Source organism: Scomber scombrus, chromosome 18 (assembly GCF_963691925.1).
Source record: "Scomber scombrus chromosome 18, fScoSco1.1, whole genome shotgun sequence".
NCBI lineage: Eukaryota > Metazoa > Chordata > Actinopteri > Scombriformes > Scombridae > Scomber > Scomber scombrus.
Window position 1 is genome coordinate 11,373,896 of NC_084987.1, and position 21,052 is coordinate 11,394,947.

Consider the following 21,052-nt stretch of genomic DNA (forward strand, 5'->3'; position numbering starts at 1 on the left):
CCTCTGCATCGACTCTGCATAAAGACTCTTGCAGTCTTGAGACTGAGGGGAGGAAAATAAAATAAATAACCATACACTCATAAAATTCTGCATTTCCTCAACAATCCCAGACAAAGCCATCAAGAAATATCCCAAACTCCAAACCCTGCATCACCCCCCACATCATTCATAGCCTGAGGGAAAAACAGAAGGCCTTCCAACAGCTGGACTGGACCTCCCTCAAATCCATACCCCGGCAAATCAAGAATGACATTTTTAAAGCCAAACTCAGGTACAAGGAAAAATTGGAACAGGAATTCACCACAATGAACACAAAACAAGCCTTTCAGAAAGTGAGAACACTCACCAGCCACAACACAAAACCCATACCTACAATAACTGATCCCATCTCGTTTGCTGAAAACCTGAACGTCTTTTACACCCGGTTTGACACCAGGGATTATTCAGAGGATTGTAGGGCACTCCTGGAGACTATACTCCTCCCCGATCCAACACAACCCGCCCCCTTCTCTGTGGACGACGTACGCCGGCAGTTGAGTCGGTGTAAACCAGGGCCGGACCAAATCAAAGCAGAGCTGTCTCCCGTCATGCACTCCCTCTTTTAAGACTCCTACAGGACTGCCACAGTGCCCACCCTTTGGAAAACATCCATTATCATGCCGGTACCCAAAAGACCCCGCCAAGAGAGGGACTGAAGATGCAGTGGCATGTCTTCTCCACTCCCTCCTATAGCACTTTGAATCCCCACGTAATTTTGCCAGACTCCTCCTCATCGATTTCAGCTCAGCCTTTAACACCATCCAACACCACCAGATGATAAGGAAACTCTTCCACCTCAATGTCCCACCCCTCCTCATCCACTGGGTACACAGCTTCCTCAGTGACAGACCACAATCCACCAGAGTGGGCAGTAACATCTCCTTACCCACCATCACCAACACGGGAGCCCCACAAGGTTCTGTCCTGAGCCCTTTCCTGTTCACCCTATACACCAATGACTGCATCAGCCCCTCACCCATCACCACCTACTTGAAATACTCAGATGACACTGCAGTACGACAATAACTCAGTAATGGACTATCACAAGTCCATCTCCCATCTCACACAGTGGTGCACAGACAATCACCTACAGTTAAATATCTCCAAAACAAAAGAACTGGTTTTCAACTCCTCCAGCAGGTCAGCCCCTAACCTCACCCACAATCCTGTCAGCATAAACGGCAAAGCAGTTGAGATGGTGGAGAGCCACAAATATGTTGGACTCACCCTGGACAATAAACTAAGCTTTGAACAACACATCACTGACATCCATAAATGCTGCCAACAAAGACTCTCTGCCATCCGTACACTCAGAGCACTCTCAGTTGCCCCCCCACCTCCTGTTGCTACTTTATAAAAGTATCATTCAGCCCATACTCCTCTACTGTTCCCCCTGCTTCTTCAACATGCTGTCAGCTCCCAACAAACTAATACAGATCACACATAAGGCAGCCAAGATCATCGGGCTCCCAACCCCCAACCTCTCAGACCTCAATAGCACAGCCACTGCACGCAGAGCACACTCCATAGCACTTGATCCTAGTCATGCCCTTAACACATATTTCACACTCCTTCCATCTGGCCAACGATACAGGTCGCTGGCTTAAAAGAAAACAAAATTCAGCAAAAACTTAATTCCATATGCTATAACAGAACTAAACAAAAGAATGAAGAGATTGTAACTGTGGGAAATGGAAATATGTATGGTATACGTCTGTGGTATTGATGTTTGTTCTTGTACCTGGAGCTAAATGAACACACTGAGACTGTACTGTTTTACATTAAGACCTGCATTGATAATGTCACGGTGGACAAACAGATCAGAGTGTTTAATAATCAGAAACCCTGGATGACAGCAGAGGTGCGGTCACTGCTGAGGGCCCAAGGCTCTGCTTTCAAAGCTGATGACCGAGACTTGTACTCCATTGCCAGAGCAAACCTGAGGAGAGGAGTTAAAGCTGCCAAAAGGGACTTCAAAAGGAAGGTGAAGAACCACCTGGCTGATAACAACCCGAGGCAGGTGTGGCAGGGTTTACAGCACCTAACCAACTATAAGGGCAACTCGTCGGAGGTAACAAATTCTGATGCCTCGCTGGTGGAAGAACTTAACCACTTTTTCACCCGCTTTAAGGCAGAGAGGCCCCACCCTGCTCCACTGACCTCACAGCCCTCCGGCACCTATCTGCTTGAGCTGCAGGAACATCAGGTGAGAGGGGTCCTGAAGGCCGTAAAACCACACAAAGCGGTAGGACCAGACGGGGTACTGGGCAATGTACTGAGGGCCTGTGCTGACCAGCTGTCAGGGGTCCTAACGAGGATCTTTAACACCTCCCTGAAACTGGCCACCATCCCACCCTGTCTGAAAGCAGCCGCCATTGTTCCTGTCCCCAAAAAAAACACCATAAGCGGCCTTAATGACTACAGACCGGTGGCACTGACCTCTGTGGTCATGAAGTGCTTCGAGAGGCTAGTCCTACACCACCTCAAGTCCTGCCTCCCTCAGACCTTTGACCAGCACCAGTTTACTTACAGGGCAAAAAGGTCAACAGCTGATGCCATAGCCACTGTTCTCCACACTGCCGCAAGCCACACTGAGAAACAGGGGAACTATGTCAGGATGCTTTTTGTTGATTTTAGTTCGGCGTTCAACACCATTCTGCCGAACATTCTCATCAAGAAGCTGACTGACCTGGACTTCCCACCCCTCACCTGCGACTGGATTAACAGCTTCCTGACGGACCGCCCACAGACAGTGAGGGTTGGGCCCCACACATCCTCCACCCAAACACTCAGCACGGGCTCCCCTCAGGGCTGTGTGCTAAGCCCCTTCCTGTATGGTTTATACACACATGACTGTGTTTCCTCCCACCACTCAAACATCATCGTCAAGTTCGCAGACGACACTACGGTGGTGGGTCTCATCTCCGACAGCGACGAAACAGCGTAAAGCGAGGAGGTCCAGAGGCTCGTAGTCTGGTGTTCAACAAACAACCTTTTGCTGAACACGAGCAAAACCAAAGAGATGGTGATGTACTGGAGGAGGAAGAGAGTGGACCCCGCCCCACTACAGATAGACAGTGTCTGTGTGGAGTGAGTCTCCTCTTTCAGGTTTCTCGGTGTGCCTGTGGCTGACGACCTAACATGGCACACAAACACTTCAGCGGTTGTGGGCAAGGCTCAGCAGAGACTGCACTTTTTAAGACTTCTGAAAAAATGCCACCTGGAGGCAAAGCTGCTGCAGACCTTCTATCGCTCCACAGTAGAAAGCATGCTGGCGTACTGCATCACGGTGTGGTATGCCGGCTGCACAGCCAAAGACAGAAAAGCCCTGCAGGGGGTCATTAAGTCGGCACAAAAAATCATTGGCTGCCCCCTGCCCTCCCTGGAGGACATTGCAGACTCTCGGGGGCTTAACAGGGCAAGATCCTGACCCATCTCAACCCGGCCAAGGCCTCTTCAAACTTCTGCCCTCTGGCAGAAGATACAGGGTCCTGAGGAACCGCACAAACCGGCTCAGAAACACTTTTTTCCCCTGGGCTATCAGGCTCCAACAATTAACCACCCTCAGCCCCTCAGCACCTTGTATACCTTGCAGACTGTGTATGTGTAGTTAACTTGTCTATTTTTATCAATTTTTCTAGGACAGTATCATATTTCTTTGATATCCTCTTTAGCATCAAATTAAGTAACTGGATGAAGTCCATTTTGCATGTGGAACTTATTTTGGCCAATACCTGAATACAGTTGGCAACTGTGTTCATGTCCATTTAAGAAGATATATAACAGGTGAATGAACTTTTATGGTACTTCATCTTCAGTTTTATTACAGGACTAGATGTGCCAAAGTTCCATAACTGTAGACCACAAATATTTTGGCATATTTACAAAGTCAAGCTCCATACATGTAGCTGACATTGCCCTTTAAAAATATTAATGTGATGGGATCTTAACTAATAAAGTGATTTTATTTCCAAATTAACACGTTTACATTCATAAGATTTTTAAGATTAATACAGCGATGGATTATGGATGAATTATTTTTAGAGCATTATTTTGGTATTACTGACACACACAGGAACACATAGGTTTTTGTGTGCACATTTAAAGTTTTGGTAAATATTGCATTAATATTGTCAAGCATTACGAAGCATTGGAAATAATCTCCCCTGATAATTAATATATAGTTTATATTAAAGGTTAAAATAATAGAGTTTCCAAAACCAACCCCCAACGTTGTCTGTTAATATAACAGAAAAATACTGTTGATGTTAACTACATGATTCAACTTCCATGCCCTTTAAATCAAGAACTATATTTGTTGGAATGGAACACAAACCATATTCTGTACTATTTGGTGAATGATAACATTTAGTAGTGGACCAACATTTATAATAGCATCTTTATAAATCACTGATGATTAATCTAGGGGAGAAATGTATATGCTCCTCCTTCTTTCACTGTAAATACTTTCATATTTATGATTACTGAGGTAGAACTTGATTTAGTTGGTTGTCTTACTGAAGTATATCTCTGCATGTATACCTATGTTTGATTTCTCTTTTGTTTTGTTTTTTAAGATAATGTTTTCACAGTCAACATTTCTGATGAAAGCATGCATGTTGAAAGTAAATTAAAATGGTTTTAGTAGTGAGGAAGGTATTTGCCTTCAGTATAATGTACATAGAATTTATTAGTAATGTAGTCCATTCTACTGTAAATATTCCACTTTCTCACTAAACAATTGTCAGTTTTATATTACATTTTATTCAATATTTTTGGACCCACATTGTATATGTCACGTTCACATTTGTGATCAATTTGTAATGCATTATATAATTTTTAAATAATAGTTACAAATAAAAGTCTTATATAACATTTAATTTATATTTTTACACCCACATTGTGTATGTCACATTCACTTTTGTAATCAATTTGTACAAATTCATAATTCATTATGTATTTTCCAATTTACAGTTACAACTATATATGCTTACAAGCTGCATATACATCATTGCTATAAAATAAGCAACAGGATAAGGCCATGGCCAAATTGAGTCAGAGACAGCAGCTGACCAAGCACTCCCACCCTCTATAAAAGAAGCAGCCCTTGACTTCTCCATGAACTGGTAGGCCTTCAACACAGGTGAGTGTTTGGACTATGATCTCAGTTTTAACTCCTTTTGATCAGTCAGTAAAGTTAAAGTAATTACAAATGTTTTTTGTCCATATTTCTTTGTCTGATTTATCTTTGTTTCTGGCGACATTCGGATGGAATTTCATGGCATATCAACATTATTTCAAAACAATTTCTTGAAATACTCACACAATTAGTTATATCCAGTACATAACCTGTCTCAACACATACTGTATACTAAGTGACCATTAAGAACAGCACTATTTCTCTGGTTGTGGAAGTCAGTTCTGAAAATCGATCTTTTAACTGAGTACAGCTGGCACTTATTAGTCAAGTGAATACGTTTTACGACCTTCACACTTGACTGCTCTTAAACTGACATTCTGCAAGTAAGATTTAAAATGAGAAAAACAAACAAAAATCATTGTACTAATGTTTCACCATCTTTTTTATAGCATCTTGACACTCCACCAAATACTGTACCAGTCATATTTTTTTGGAGCCAGTTGAGGTAAAACATGTCAAATCTCCAACATCAGATGGATACAAGATTTACATTACTACATTATGCTGATATTTATGTGATCTTTTCAGTCTCCACTAAAGTGCCACCATGAGCACAGACGCAGAGATGGAGTGCTATGGCCCGGCGGCCATCTACCTCCGGAAGCCAGAGAGGGAAAGGATTGAGGCTCAAGCCGCTCCTTTTGATGCCAAAACTTCCTTCTTTGTGACGCATAAGGAAGAAATGTATCTCAAGGGTAAACTTGTGAAGAGAGAGGGTGGCAAAGCCACAGTTCAGACTGAGGATGGACAGGTAGGTGTATTTCCAATGAAGACCCTTTACTATGTTGGGATTTCTCATTTTTTCACATAAACATTTGTTTAAAATTATGAGTGAAAAATAATTAGTGGCTTTGAGTTCATACTAACACCGATTAACAAGGACATCCATCTGATGAACTCTAAATTTGAAAAATAAATCTTAGGAAAACCGCTTTTACTGTTTCTCTTTTTCCAGGAACTCACTGTAAAAGAAGATGAAATCTTTCCCAGAAACCCTCCAAAGTTTGATAAAATTGAGGACATGGTCATGATGACCCACCTCAATGAGCCTACTGTGTTGTATAACCTCAAAGAGCGTTTTGCATCCTGGATGATCTACGTGAGTTTCCACTTAACCAATGCAGTATTTAGATCTGAGAATCTAAATGTTAACACTATGTTTTTTTTCTATTTGTGCTATTACAGACCTATTCTGGGCTGTTTTGCGTTGTTGTGAATCCCTACAAGTGGCTTCCTGTATATGACTCTATAGTTGTCGGAGGATACAGAGGCAAGAAGAGGATTGAGGCACCACCTCATATCTTCTCCATCTCTGATAATGCCTATCAGTTCATGCACACAGGTAAAATTAAAGTTAGCAGTGTTAAATCATGTAGAATTAAGCTTGCACAAAAGCTTTTTGAGGGAATTGCAAAAAAAGACATTCTTTTGAAATGTCTATGTTTGTATTTCAGATCGTGAGAACCAGTCTATCTTGATCACGTAAGTATAACAGAAATGTAATGCTAAATCATATAATGATAATAAAGCAGAATGTTGAAATGTGTCTCTTATACCCCAGTGGAGAATCCGGTGCAGGAAAGACTGTCAACACCAAACGTGTCATCCAGTATTTTGCAACAATTGCAGCTATTGGAGCCAAGAAGGCTGAGCCAGTTCCTGGAAAGATGCAGGTAAATTGGTCTTTTAAGATAAAACTGTTTATCAGAGGAAAGTTTTTTTGAATGTTAAGCCCATGTAACTCAAATCCTCTCTTGCAGGGCTCCCTTGAGGACCAAATTGTTGCAGCCAACCCTCTGCTGGAGTCCTATGGTAATGCCAAGACTGTGAGGAATGACAACTCCTCTCGTTTTGTAAGTAATCAAGGGAACATCTCAAGACATATTGTTGCTAAATTACAAAAACTGATGTTATCAATGATCTGGTTCCCTAGGGTAAATTCATCAGAATCCACTTTGGCTCTACTGGAAAGCTGGCTTCAGCTGATATTGAAACTTGTAAGTTTCAACCATGATGTGAATCAAGATTAATCTGGAGTGTCATATATTTTTGATGAAGTAACAGTTTTAAATGTAATAGAGTGATCACACAGTCTCTGATTAAATTTGTATTTCTTAGATCTGCTGGAGAAGTCCCGTGTAACCTTCCAGTTGTCTGCTGAAAGGAGCTACCACATCTTCTATCAGCTGATGACTGGCCACCAACCTCAGCTCCTGGGTATGTTACTTTGTAAATTTGACACTGAAACTTAAATAATGCCAGAGACAAGACTAAGCAATGATGTGTATTTTTACTATGCTCATGTAGAGGCTCTTCTGATCACCACCAACCCCTATGACTACCCAATGGTCAGTCAGGGCGAAATCTCTGTGAAGAGCATTGATGATGTGGAGGAGTTCATTGCAACAGATGTAAGAAAACTTTTTAATAAAGTATATCTTGCATGCTTAATGCAACCGGGAAGTTTTTTTCAAATACCAATAACTCTTCTTCATGTACAATGTAGACTGCTATTGACATTTTGGGCTTCACTGCTGAGGAGAAGCAGGGCATCTACAAGCTGACTGGTGCTGTGATGCATCATGGCAACATGAAATTCAAGCAGAAGCAGCGTGAGGAGCAGGCTGAACCTGAGGGCACTGAGGGTAACTCGGATAATGATATCTTATAGAAAATCTACCATTGATTAATATGTAACATATATTTGTAAACATATCCCAGTTTACTGATGGCTAACAGTTTGTTTTTCCATCAGTGGCTGATAAAATTGCCTACCTCCTGGGCCTGAACTCAGCGGATATGTTGAAAGCTCTGTGCTACCCCAGAGTCAAGGTCGGAAATGAGATGGTAACCAAAGGTCAGACTGTGCCACAGGTAAGATAAAGAAAGTTTAATATCTGAACAAATAAAATGGCAATATTTCCATTTTAACAAGAAAATATGATTGTGATCATTCTAAAATCTTTATTTCTAGGTCAATAATGCTGTCAGTGCTCTGTGCAAGTCTATCTATGAGAAAATGTTCTTGTGGATGGTCATCCGTATCAATGAGATGCTGGACACAAAGCAGCCAAGACAGTACTTCATTGGAGTGTTGGATATCGCGGGATTTGAGATCTTTGATGTGAGTGATCTGAAGAATATTTGAGTTGCATCCTGTTGCAATGTTTTTCTATGATTCATTATGTCACCATAATTACAGTTCAACAGCCTGGAGCAACTGTGCATCAACTTCACCAATGAGAAACTGCAACAGTTCTTCAACCACCACATGTTTGTCCTGGAGCAAGAGGAGTACAAGAAAGAAGGTATTATCTGGGAGTTCATTGACTTTGGTATGGACTTGGCTGCCTGCATTGAGCTTATTGAGAAGGTCAGTACTCAATCAAGTCAAAGTGATTTTTTGAATCATGCAAATGTTTGCTTACATTGTTAAACCTTTGGTGTGAAATTTCTTTTTTTTTCTCAGCCAATGGGCATCTTCTCCATCCTTGAAGAGGAGTGCATGTTCCCCAAGGCCTCTGACACTTCTTTCAAGAACAAGTTGCATGATCAGCATCTTGGCAAGACCAAGGCCTTTGAGAAGCCAAAGCCTAAAAAGGGCGCGCCTGAAGCTCACTTCTCCCTGATTCACTATGCTGGTACAGTGGACTACAATATCACTGGCTGGTTGGACAAGAACAAGGACCCCCTGAATGACTCAGTCATCCAGCTCTACCAGAAGGCCTCCAACAAACTTCTAGCTTTCCTGTATGCAAAACATGGTGGAGAAGGTGAGAAATAAGATTGAGTAGAGTGATCAGAAACTCTGAGTAACACTACAGATGATATGTTTTATCTTGCAAAACCCATATGTTGCAGGACTATCAGTGGTATTAGAAACACCTTACATTTCTTGAACCACAATTTTAAAAACTTTTTTGTAATACCAACTGTACAAGAAAGTGATCAAGTAAGTTTGTAGAAGAAAATGATCAACAATGATGAGATTTACATTAGCTATTAGCGGCCTAATCAGTCGCAATTTATGATGTTATATGACATTCACTATGTTTGTAGTGAGGAGTAAATAACCATGTGTCTGTTACACTTGGTTCAGGCCTTGAATATAGCTGCTGACTATTCTGTATTAATATATACATGCATGTATAATCACACACATGCACGTATAATCATGCGCAATTAATTGACACAGAGAAAACTTAAGAGATCCTACAAAAGTTACTTATTAAGTGCCATTAATCAAATTTAATGTTTGTGAAAACAGAGGCTGCTGCTGGTGGTGGTGGCAAAAAGGGTGGAAAGAAGAAGGGTGGTTCCTTCCAGACTGTGTCTGCACTTTTCAGGGTATGTATTGTTTCATACTTTAAACTATTAAAACCATAATCTTGAAATACTGTTGACCATTTTTCTTATGTTGCTGATCCACAGGAGAACTTGGGCAAGCTAATGACCAACTTGAGGAGCACTCACCCTCATTTTGTCCGTTGCCTCATTCCTAATGAATCAAAGACCCCAGGTAAGAAGCACCTGGCCTAATGTTGCACACTGAATGTGACACATTGATGAAAACAAACATTTTAAATATGATTTTGGAACTTTCAGGTCTTATGGAGAACTTCTTGGTCATCCATCAGCTGAGGTGTAATGGTGTGCTGGAAGGCATCAGAATCTGCAGAAAGGGCTTCCCCAGCAGAATCCTCTATGGTGACTTCAAGCAGAGGTGATATAATTTAATATAAGCAAATCAAGTTGATTTCAGTTGAGTTTAAAACAGCCCACCAAGATGTGGGGTCACTGTAAGTAACAACACAATATTCTCTTGTAGATACAAAGTATTGAATGCCAGCGTCATCCCTGAGGGACAGTTCATTGACAACAAGAAAGCTGCTGAGAAGCTGCTAGGCTCTATTGATGTGGATCACACTCAATACAAGTTTGGACACACAAAGGTTAATCTCTATGAACAATGTCAAGATATGGTATGTATATGTACATCCTTTTGTATCAGTGAATGCTGATTACTGAGTCCCTTCCACAGGTGTTCTTCAAAGCTGGTCTGCTGGGTGGTCTGGAGGAGATGAGAGATGAAAAACTGGCTAATCTGGTGACCATGACTCAAGCTCTCTGCAGAGGATTCCTCATGAGGACAGAGTTTGTAAAGATGATGGAGAGGAGGTAGGATTATCATACAGTAAACTGAACTCTTCTGTTCATAACAGCTGTTTTTTTTGTTTTTAATTAAATAATATTACAGAAGAGTTACACTTTATTCGTATTCATTTTCCAGGGAAGCTATCTTCTCCATTCAGTACAATATCCGTTCATTCATGAATGTGAAAAACTGGCCATGGATGAATCTGTACTTCAAGATCAAGCCTCTTCTGAAGAGTGCTGAGACTGAGAAGGAGCTGGCCCAGATGAAGGAGAACTATGGAAAGATGCAGACAGACCTGGCTGCTGCTCTGGCCAAGAAGAAGGAGCTGGAGGAGAAGATGGTTTCCCTGCTGCAGGAAAAGAATGACCTGCAACTGCAAGTGTCTGCGGTAAGTAGGATACGAAAAGCAAGAGTGATCATATCCACACTCCATTAATCGAATATTGTAGTTAACATTTTCAAATTTTTATTAATCCTTAATCTATTTATGTACATGTAGAGAATACATTGCCCATTCATTTACTGTATGTAACAATATACTGTAGGAATGTGAGAACCTCTCAGATGCTGAAGAAAGGTGTGAAGGCCTGATTAAGAGCAAGATCCAACTTGAGGCCAAACTCAAAGAGACAACTGAGAGACTGGAAGATGAAGAGGAAATCAATGCTGAACTGACTGCCAAGAAGAGGAAGCTGGAGGATGAATGCTCTGAGCTGAAGAAAGATATTGATGACTTGGAGCTGACCTTGGCTAAAGTGGAGAAGGAGAAACATGCCACAGAAAACAAGGTTGGAATCATTTTAATCCTGTTTTTTTTTTTTTTCTTCAAAAAAGGCAATGTATTTGATGTTAGCTTTCAACATACAGTATGGGTATAAAGTGATGGAAATAATGCACGTTTCCCGACATTTTCAGGTGAAAAACCTGACAGAGGAGATGGCATCTCAAGATGAGTCTCTTGCCAAGTTGACCAAGGAGAAGAAAGCCCTCCAAGAGGCTCACCAACAAACACTGGATGATCTCCAGGCAGAGGAGGACAAAGTCAACACTCTGACCAAGGCCAAGACTAAACTGGAACAACAAGTGGACGATGTGAGGGAACATTGCTTTTGATAACGTGTTTGTATTGTTAACTTGTGTGAGAGAATCGACATTCCATGATAAAAATTCAAAACATTATTTAATGTGAACGTTATAATATTATCTGAAAAGCTTGAGGGATCACTGGAGCAAGAGAAGAAGCTCCGTATGGACCTTGAGAGAGCCAAGAGGAAGCTTGAGGGAGATCTGAAACTGGCCCAGGAATCCATAATGGATCTGGAGAATGACAAACAGCAATCTGAGGAGAAAATCAAGAAGTATGTTTTCTGTTTTTATGTTTAATTCTTACATTGATTAATTGCCATAATGCAATACAACAGCAATACCTTTTTTCCTATTCCAGGAAGGAGTTTGAGACCAGCCAGTTGCTCAGCAAGATTGAGGATGAACAGTCTCTTGGTGCTCAGCTTCAGAAGAAGATCAAGGAGCTCCAGGTTAGTATTTGACATGAATGTTATACTCAGTGACTGAAAAACCATTGCTCACAGTGTGTTCAGTTCACAAGCCTTCTTTATATTGGGATCATCCAACCTAGGCACGTGTTGAGGAGCTGGAAGAAGAAATTGAGGCTGAACGGGCTGCTCGGGCTAAGGTGGAGAAACAGAGAGCCGACCTCTCCAGGGAACTTGAGGAGATCAGTGAGAGGCTTGAGGAAGCTGGTGGAGCTACAGCCGCTCAGATTGAGATGAACAAGAAGCGTGAGGCTGAGTTCCAGAAGCTGCGCCGTGACCTTGAAGAGTCAACCCTCCAGCATGAAGCTACCGCAGCAGCTCTCCGCAAGAAGCAGGCAGACAGTGTTGCAGAGCTGGGAGAGCAGATTGATAACCTCCAGCGTGTCAAGCAAAAGCTGGAGAAGGAGAAGAGCGAGTACAAGATGGAGATTGATGATCTCTCCAGCAACATGGAGGCTGTAGCTAAATCCAAAGTGAGTTTATAACTGACTGTCATTATGGTTATAAATATGGATTATATAGGATAATTATGAAGTAGTCTCCAACTTAGACAAATGCAAAACACTTGCTTTGTTCATGTTAATATTCCTAAATACATCATGTTTTGTTTTTATAGGGTAACTTGGAAAAAATGTGCAGAACTATTGAAGACCAGCTGAGTGAGCTTAAAGCCAAAAATGATGAGAATGTGCGCCAGCTGAATGACATTAATGCACAGAGGGCAAGACTGCAGACAGAGAATGGTGAGTCACCTGTGATAAAAACTAGTAATAAAAACCACATATGATCATTTTGATAAATGACTCATTAACATTTTGTCATTCAGGTGAGTTTTCTCGCCAGCTTGAGGAGAAAGATGCTCTTGTTTCCCAGCTGACCAGGGGCAAACAGGCTTACACTCAGCAGATTGAGGAGTTGAAGAGACACGTTGAAGAGGAAGTGAAGGTATAAAGCAATTTTTATCTCCTAGTATTCGATTTTAATAGCCTACTGGTGGAACTGGGTACTACATTTCATTTTAAGTAATTGTCAGTCATTATATATTATAATCAAACACCATTGTTTGTTGAAGAAATGGACACTGAAAATCAAATATGACAGTCAACAAGGTTCAGTGAACTTGGTTTTTCATGATATTTCAGATAAGAAAAAGGAACATCTGACAACAAGAAATGATTAGGGTATAATATTTTAAATTCACTCAAGAAACCATCATTTTAATTTCATTTAATAAATGAACTCATTTCTTTCTAAATGATGTGCAAAAAAAACAAGATTAAAATTCATTTAAAAATGTAACTAATGTGTTTTATCATAGAACAAAGAAAAAAATCACCAGACAACAACAACTCATAAGTCAACTCATAAATTGTCTTCTATTGTGAATACAGTTGATAAATATTTAATCTGACAGTAAGAATTTTGGGTAACGTATCTTTAAAACATGAGTTCAGAGGTTCTGGCTTAGAGATGATGATATTATATTATAAAGAGGTCAGGTGGTTCAGAACATGCAGCATTAGCATTCATGCATGCTCTGACGAGCCACTTTTTTCTTGTAGATGGAATCTAATGGGGAAAACCCATTTTCTTTCTTTAGTTTGATTGTTTTAGTAATGAAATAGCAGAAATGTAAATAATTATATTTCACAGATGTTATGTTTGAGTAATATTTATCATTTAAATGATTTATTGGATTTTTAGGTATTTTAAAGACTGTACATGTTCAAAAGTAGTTTATTTATGATCGATCAACTCAAATGATGTAAGCAGTTATACAATTTTGACATTTCATTTTAAAATCAAATTTGACACCTGTGTAAGAACATGTCTCAATATTTGAAACGTAATTCTTAAAGTAAATATTCATTTTAGTGAGTTCTTGTTCTCATGTTTTCTAGGGTTACACCATGGGACATGTAAAGTAACTAAACCTGACCGAGAAAAAGTCAGATTATGAGTAATTGTTAAGAGCTTCTAACATTGTTGAGCAGTTGTGATCATTGGGGGTCCTTCTCTGTAAAACCACTTCCTGTTATATGGCCTTTTTTCACAATTTTAACAAAATGGCTTCTTAAATGGTGGTTACACTTTGAGACACTTCATGTGGTTCACTTGACTTGACATGATTCCCCAAATATATTTAAGATTTAGAACAATTGTATTCCATTAACCTTTACTTAATATGAAAGGGTGATAATGTAAGATTATGCCAAAGTAGTTGATGTGTAGTTTTTTTGAGAATTTGAGCATTTTTTAAGAAAGTGTAACTTTTGATTGTTTTGATGGTTACAACACTAGGACATTTTTGCCATAATCCTCTCATACATTCTCTAAAAATGGATTATAAGCAGAAAGTTTAACCCCATTTAATTGGACTTAACCCCAGGGACACAAAAAAGTAGAGTGAATTCATTGACCCATATAATAGAAATTATATTAAACCACAATAGAGAGTAAATTGAAGTTAAGTTATTTATTTATTTACCTAAAATTTGCCTCATAATATTAATGCGCCCTTTTTTTCAACTTTATTTCTTTTTGGCCAAGTAATACCTACTGAGGAAATGCTCTTCTGTTAAAGGGTTAGATATTTCAGAGACAGACATAGGACAGTTAAAGGGGTTGAATGATAGTTGTAGATAGAGAAAAAAATATTTTCAGAAAGTTCATTCTTTTAATGAAATACACAATAACATGAATAAAATTATCATGACCATAAACATTATGAAGAACATTCACCAAAATACTTTTATCCTTGGTATTGTAAACAGTTGTTTTATTTTAAAGAACCCATGTCTATGATTCTTCAATAATACATACATATTTCTGTGATACATCTGGTCAATGAAATATGTCTTCGATTTTTCATAAGGCCAAGAATGCCCTGGCCCATGGTGTTCAATCAGCCCGTCATGACTGTGATCTGCTCAGAGAGCAGTTTGAGGAAGAGCAAGAGGCTAAAGCTGAGCTGCAGCGAGGAATGTCCAAGGCCAACAGTGAAGTGGCTCAGTGGAGAACCAAATATGAGACTGATGCTATCCAGCGCACTGAGGAGCTGGAGGAGTCCAAGTAAGTCATTTTAAATGAGTCTTCAATTCAATTGCTTGCTTTTCCAGAAAACATCCCACATATCTTACTATCAACATGCAATTAATTGTAAACAAATTCTTCACTACAGGAAAAAGCTTGCCCAGCGTCTGCAGGATGCTGAGGAATCCATTGAGGCTGTGAACTCAAAGTGCGCCTCTCTGGAGAAGACCAAGCAGAGGTTACAGGGTGAGGTGGAGGACCTCATGATTGATGTAGAGAGAGCTAATTCTCTAGCTGCCAACCTTGACAAGAAGCAGAGGAACTTTGATAAGGTAACAGGAAATCAAAACCACACTGGTTTGAATGAAACACAAAATTATCTTGGTATTTAATCATTGTTATTAATCTATATAATTCTAGGTCCTTGCAGAATGGAAACAGAAATATGAGGAGGGCCAGGCAGAGCTGGAAGGAGCCCAGAAGGAGGCTCGCTCTCTCAGTACTGAACTGTTCAAGATGAAGAACTCTTATGAGGAGGCTCTGGATCATCTGGAGACCATGAAGAGAGAGAACAAGAACCTGCAGCGTAAGTCAATCACACGATATTTATTGTAAATATAATGGTTGTAAAGGTTCCTCCTTGACCTTTATAGGTATAGGTTATGAGATTTTGTGTTGGTAAAACCTAAACTCCAGATATAATGTAAGCTTCTCTAAACTGGATTTTGGTATTTGGTGTTCTACAGAGGAGATTTCAGACCTGACTGAACAGATTGGTGAGACTGGAAAGAGCATCCATGAGCTGGAGAAAGCCAAGAAGACAGTGGAGACTGAGAAAACTGAAATTCAGTCAGCACTGGAGGAAGCAGAGGTAAAATCTAAATTACAATACAAAAAGACCACTTGTGCGATAAAATACAAAGGCATTTATATAATGGCATGTACTCATTTGATTTCTTCCTCAGATTTACCTGAGAAAGACTGGTAACCTTTAACTACATGTTCAACCTTTTCCTTAAGGGTACACTGGAACATGAGGAAGCCAAGATCCTCCGTGTTCAGCTGGAGCTTAACCAAATCAAAGGTGAGGTAGACAGGAAGCTGGCAGAAAAGGATGAGGAGATGGAGCAGATCAAAAGGAACAGCCAGAGGGTGATTGACTCCATGCAGAGCACTCTTGATTCTGAGGTCAGGAGCAGGAATGATGCCCTGAGAGTCAAGAAGAAGATGGAGGGAGATCTGAATGAGATGGAGATTCAGCTGAGCCATGCTAACAGGCAGGCTGCTGAGTCCCAGAAACAACTGAGGAATGTCCAAGGACAGCTCAAGGTGAGCTTTGTCTGATCAATGAATAAACAAATCTTACAGAGCAAAGAAAGTTAAGTCTTTACCCTTGCACGTGTTATCAGGATGCCCAACTGCACCTTGATGAAGCTGTCAGGGGACAGGAAGACATGAAGGAGCAGGTTGCCATGGTGGAGCGCAGAAATGGCCTGATGGTGGCTGAGATTGAGGAGCTCAGAGCCGCTCTTGAGCAGACAGAGAGGGGACGCAAAGTGGCTGAGCAGGAGTTGGTTGATGCTAGTGAGCGTGTTGGACTGCTTCACTCTCAGGTTTATATTCAAGAATTAATAAGAAAATGCCTTTTTACAGAATGAATATAGTATACATACCAGCTTGTGTATACATAACATAAAATTAAAGGTGACTTTTTTAATTTTCAGAACACCAGCCTGTTGAACACCAAGAAGAAGCTGGAGTCTGACCTTGTACAGGTTCAGGGTGAAGTGGACGATGCTGTTCAGGAAGCAAGAAATGCTGAGGAGAAAGCCAAAAAGGCTATCACTGATGTGAGTTTGTATATGAGTCTTCTTTTTATAAAATTCAACTTCACTTGAAAAAAACACTTGTTTATGCATGATGCCCATCATTTCAGGCTGCCATGATGGCTGAGGAGCTGAAGAAGGAGCAGGACACCAGTGCTCACCTGGAGAGGATGAAAAAGAACCTGGAGGTCACAGTCAAGGACTTGCAGCACCGTCTGGATGAAGCTGAGAACCTGGCCATGAAGGGTGGCAAGAAGCAGCTCCAGAAACTGGAGTCAAGGGTATGCTCTTAATAAATCTGCTTCAGGATGTTAATCACACTTCCACACTTTCAATATGTGAAATTAATGAAGCCTTTCTTACTACTAAAATTCCTTTACAAGGTTTTGAAATACTATGCATCATCACATTACAGGTTCGTGAACTGGAAACTGAAGTTGATGCTGAGCAGAGACGTGGAGTTGATGCTGTTAAGGGAGTCCGCAAATATGAGAGGAGAGTGAAGGAGCTGACCTACCAGGTAATTTCAGATTAACTTGAAACTATCATAATTTCTTAATTTCAAAATGTTCTTCCTATACTGCATAAGTAATATTTCTTCTTTTATATAGACTGAGGAGGACAAGAAGAATGTGCACAGACTTCAGGATCTGGTGGATAAACTGCAGCTCAAAGTCAAGGCTTACAAGAGACAGGCTGAGGAGGCTGTGAGTCAAATGATTTGTAATTTTTCATATAGGAAAGTAGCACAAATAAGTAATTACAGAAAGAAAACATACTAAAATTATGTAATATAATACCTAAAACATAAAACAAAATATTTCAACTCAAAACGCTTTGCAGGAGGAGCAGGCCAATACTCACTTGTCCAGGTTCAGGAAGGTCCAGCATGAAATGGAGGAAGCTCAGGAGCGTGCCGACATCGCTGAGTCCCAGGTCAACAAGCTGAGAGCCAAGAGCCGTGATCATGGAAAGGTAACCATGTGATAATATTTTACCATAATGAGTATGTGGTTACCTTAGTTGAATGGGGTATTTCAGTTTCTGTATAAGCTAAATAAATTCATTCCATTTTCAATTTAGCTTTTATTGTAAGAATAAATGCTGAATCTTTTTCTTGTTTTCTTTCTAGTCTGAAGCTGCTGAATAAGAGACATCCTTTTGGAGCCTTTTGACAGAGTTCATAAAATATGAATTAGCTGTTTCATTGTCTTCTTCCAATTTATTTATTCAATAAACTTTTTTCCCCTCAAAATTTAATAATATTTACTCTGCATTTTACTTTCCCTTAAATCACGCTTGAGCACAGAGTGTTCAACACAGTAGAGAGGTGGAGCTACATCACTTAACTTGGCTAGTATAAGTGTGAAAGTACCCCAGTTATTTAATTGGCTGGATGGGCAAGTCTTGAAGTTCAAAATTGGGTAGCCGCGTATTGTCGGAGCTCTGGCACACTATCTTGTTTAATCATTTCTACTGGCGTTAAAACTCATGCAAAGCGGAGTATTTGCTCCGGGTGATGTCCCTGGATCAGTTGTGGAGCAAACTTGCTGGCAAAATGCCTCCAAAAAACACTGCTAGGAAGAAATATGCACCGGCAGCCTCTCCTCCTGTCGACAATGCTATGCTAACAGCTGAAGCTAGCCCTCCGTGTGCTAGCGCACTGTTGGAGACAGTATTTCATGAAGTTAATGAAATGTTTAAAAAGGATTAATAAATAGACATATAAATTCATGATAATAAGAGAGTTAAAAAGAGCTTACGTTTATAAATAAGTTGATAAAAATGATTTCAGTTGTTATTTAAAAACCTTCATGTGAAGATGTTTTATTTTGAAAGTGTGTGGTCACATGACCCCTTGGTCTGTTGAGGGTGAACTGTGGGATTGTGGGTCAGAAGTAAAATGCGGGACCACAGAGAGTGGAGGCAGGAAGTAATGCCACTGAACACTCAGAGATAAATACACTGCGTTCAAGAGGCGCAAACGTTTTCACGGTGTTCTATGATTTAACCAACGTCGGTGGAGAAGGAGAATAAAAGAATGAAAATCAAGACATCAGTATGAAGCGTGGCCTTTTGTTGAACCGGTGTAGCTACACTCGGGCTTGAACAAAGCTCTGGAAATAATGACGGCAAATATCGCTCTTATGATGGATGAAAAGTTGGAGAATATGGCACATGACATTAAAACCAACATTTCCCAGAGTTTGAAAGAAGTCACAGAACGCGTTGGCGAGGCGGAGCAGAGGATCCTGGTGGTGGAAAACACTTCGGCTGATGCTGAAAAACGCCTGCTAGCTCTGGAAAAGACGGCTAATGAGTTAACGGAGCGTCTTCATGATTATGAAAACAGAGGCCAACGCAAAAACCTATGGGTAATAGGTCTGCCGGAGAAGCTGGAGGGGACAAACGCAACAAAGTTCATGGAGACATGGATACCCCGGATCCTGCAGCTCGACACTAAAGCGGGACGTGTCAAGCTGGAGAGGGCACACAGGCTCCTGGGACCGTAGGCATCCAGGCTTCCATTGCACCATGATTGTAAGGTTTCATAACTTCAGCGACTGCCAGCGGGTGATGGATACAGCTAGACGACTGAAAGACATCCGACTTGAGGGAGTGAGGATCCAGTTTTCCCCGGATTTCGCTGCTGCAACACAGAAGAGCCGCCGCGAGTACAACCAGGTGAGGAAGAAGCTGCAGAATATCGAAGGGGCTCACTACGCCATGATCTACCATGCATCCCTGAGGATCACGGTGAATAACACTGTTAAAACTTTTTACTCTCCGGAACAAGCCTCTGCGTTTGTTGACTCTCTAATGGACAGGAAATATGTAACTTAAGCCGGTAATATCACTTTCTTCATTCAGGGTGAGATGTTAGCTATAGGACGACTGCTTCACCTAAAAGCACACTTTGCTTAGGGTCTTTTGAGTTGACTCATGATGCGTCTCTATAAGCTCCATATGGACACCCTGGCATCTCTTATATAATACGTTTCAGTTATTAGAGAAATGCAGGTGATTTTAATCATTTAGTCATTTAAATCCACTTATGGATAGACTGCCGGCCGAAACTGGGGCCCCTTCAAAAAGAGCTAGAGCATTAGCAGCTACATGTGATGAGTTTGGATTTTGTTGACATCTGGAGAACTGTGCATCCTGATTTAAAAGAGTTCACTTTTTTCCAATGCTCACTAAACTAGCTCTAGAATAGACTACTTCTTTATCCCTAAATTAGTGTTATCTTCCATGGTGTCTTGTGAAATAGGAACTATTTCTGTTTCTGATCATAGTTCAGTATTCTTACAATTGTTGTTTAATGGAAAGCAGAGCTTCACTAACTCTTAGAGGTTTAACCCACACCTACTCAGCGAGCCCAAATTTATCTCATACTTTAAGTCAGAATTTAAAATCTTTTACTCAATAAATAAAACTCCAGATGTATCTCCCTCAGTACTGTGGGAAACCTGTAAAGTGTATGCTAGGGGCTTAATTATTTCCTACACAAGGAGTAAAAAAACGCAAATCTCTGGAAGCCCAAAGGAAATTAGAGGGTGAACTGTCCAATCTTGAAAAGACATATGCTAAATATCCATCTGAGGCTAATATAAGGGAAATGTTGGCCACAAGAGCATCTCTGAATTCTCTTCTTACCCACAGAGCCGAGCAAAGTATTAGATTCGCTAAACAAAGACTATATGAGTGTGGCAACAAACCGAATACATACCTTGCAAGACTAGTAAACAGGAAGAGTGATTCTCAGACAATTTCATCTATTAAAGACACAAATGGAAATAATACATTTGACACAAACAATATTAATAGGGTGTTTAGGGATTTTTATAGTAAGCTTTATGCTAGTGAGGAGCCCCCAGGAGTACAGGATCTGATTGATAAATTCATGTCTAAACTCACTCTACTTAAATTAACAGATGAACAAAGACAATAACTGAATAAAGCGATTATGAAACAGGAGGTTCTGGAGGCACTGCAGACCCTACAGTCAGGGAAGGCCCCCAGGCCCTGACGGCTTTAGCTGTGAATTCTATAAAGAATTTAAGTCAGAACTTATGGACCCTTTTCTGGAGATGCTAAATGATGCAATTGTTAAAGGATTCTTACCTAGGTCCCTCACTGAAGCTAATATCAGTCTCATATTTAAAAAGGGGAAGCCAGCTAATGAATGTCCATCGTATCGTCCTATTAGCCTCTTAAATGTCGATTTTAAAATACTTTCCAA

The 21,052-nt window shown here is 40.4% G+C and overlaps 1 pseudogene; it reads left to right on the forward strand.

Annotated features, from left to right (window-relative positions):
- The first annotated feature begins 5,786 nt into the window (after positions 1–5,786).
- On the forward strand, positions 5,787–17,983 carry LOC134000255 (myosin heavy chain, fast skeletal muscle-like; annotated as a pseudogene).
- The last annotated feature ends 3,069 nt before the right edge of the window (positions 17,984–21,052 follow it).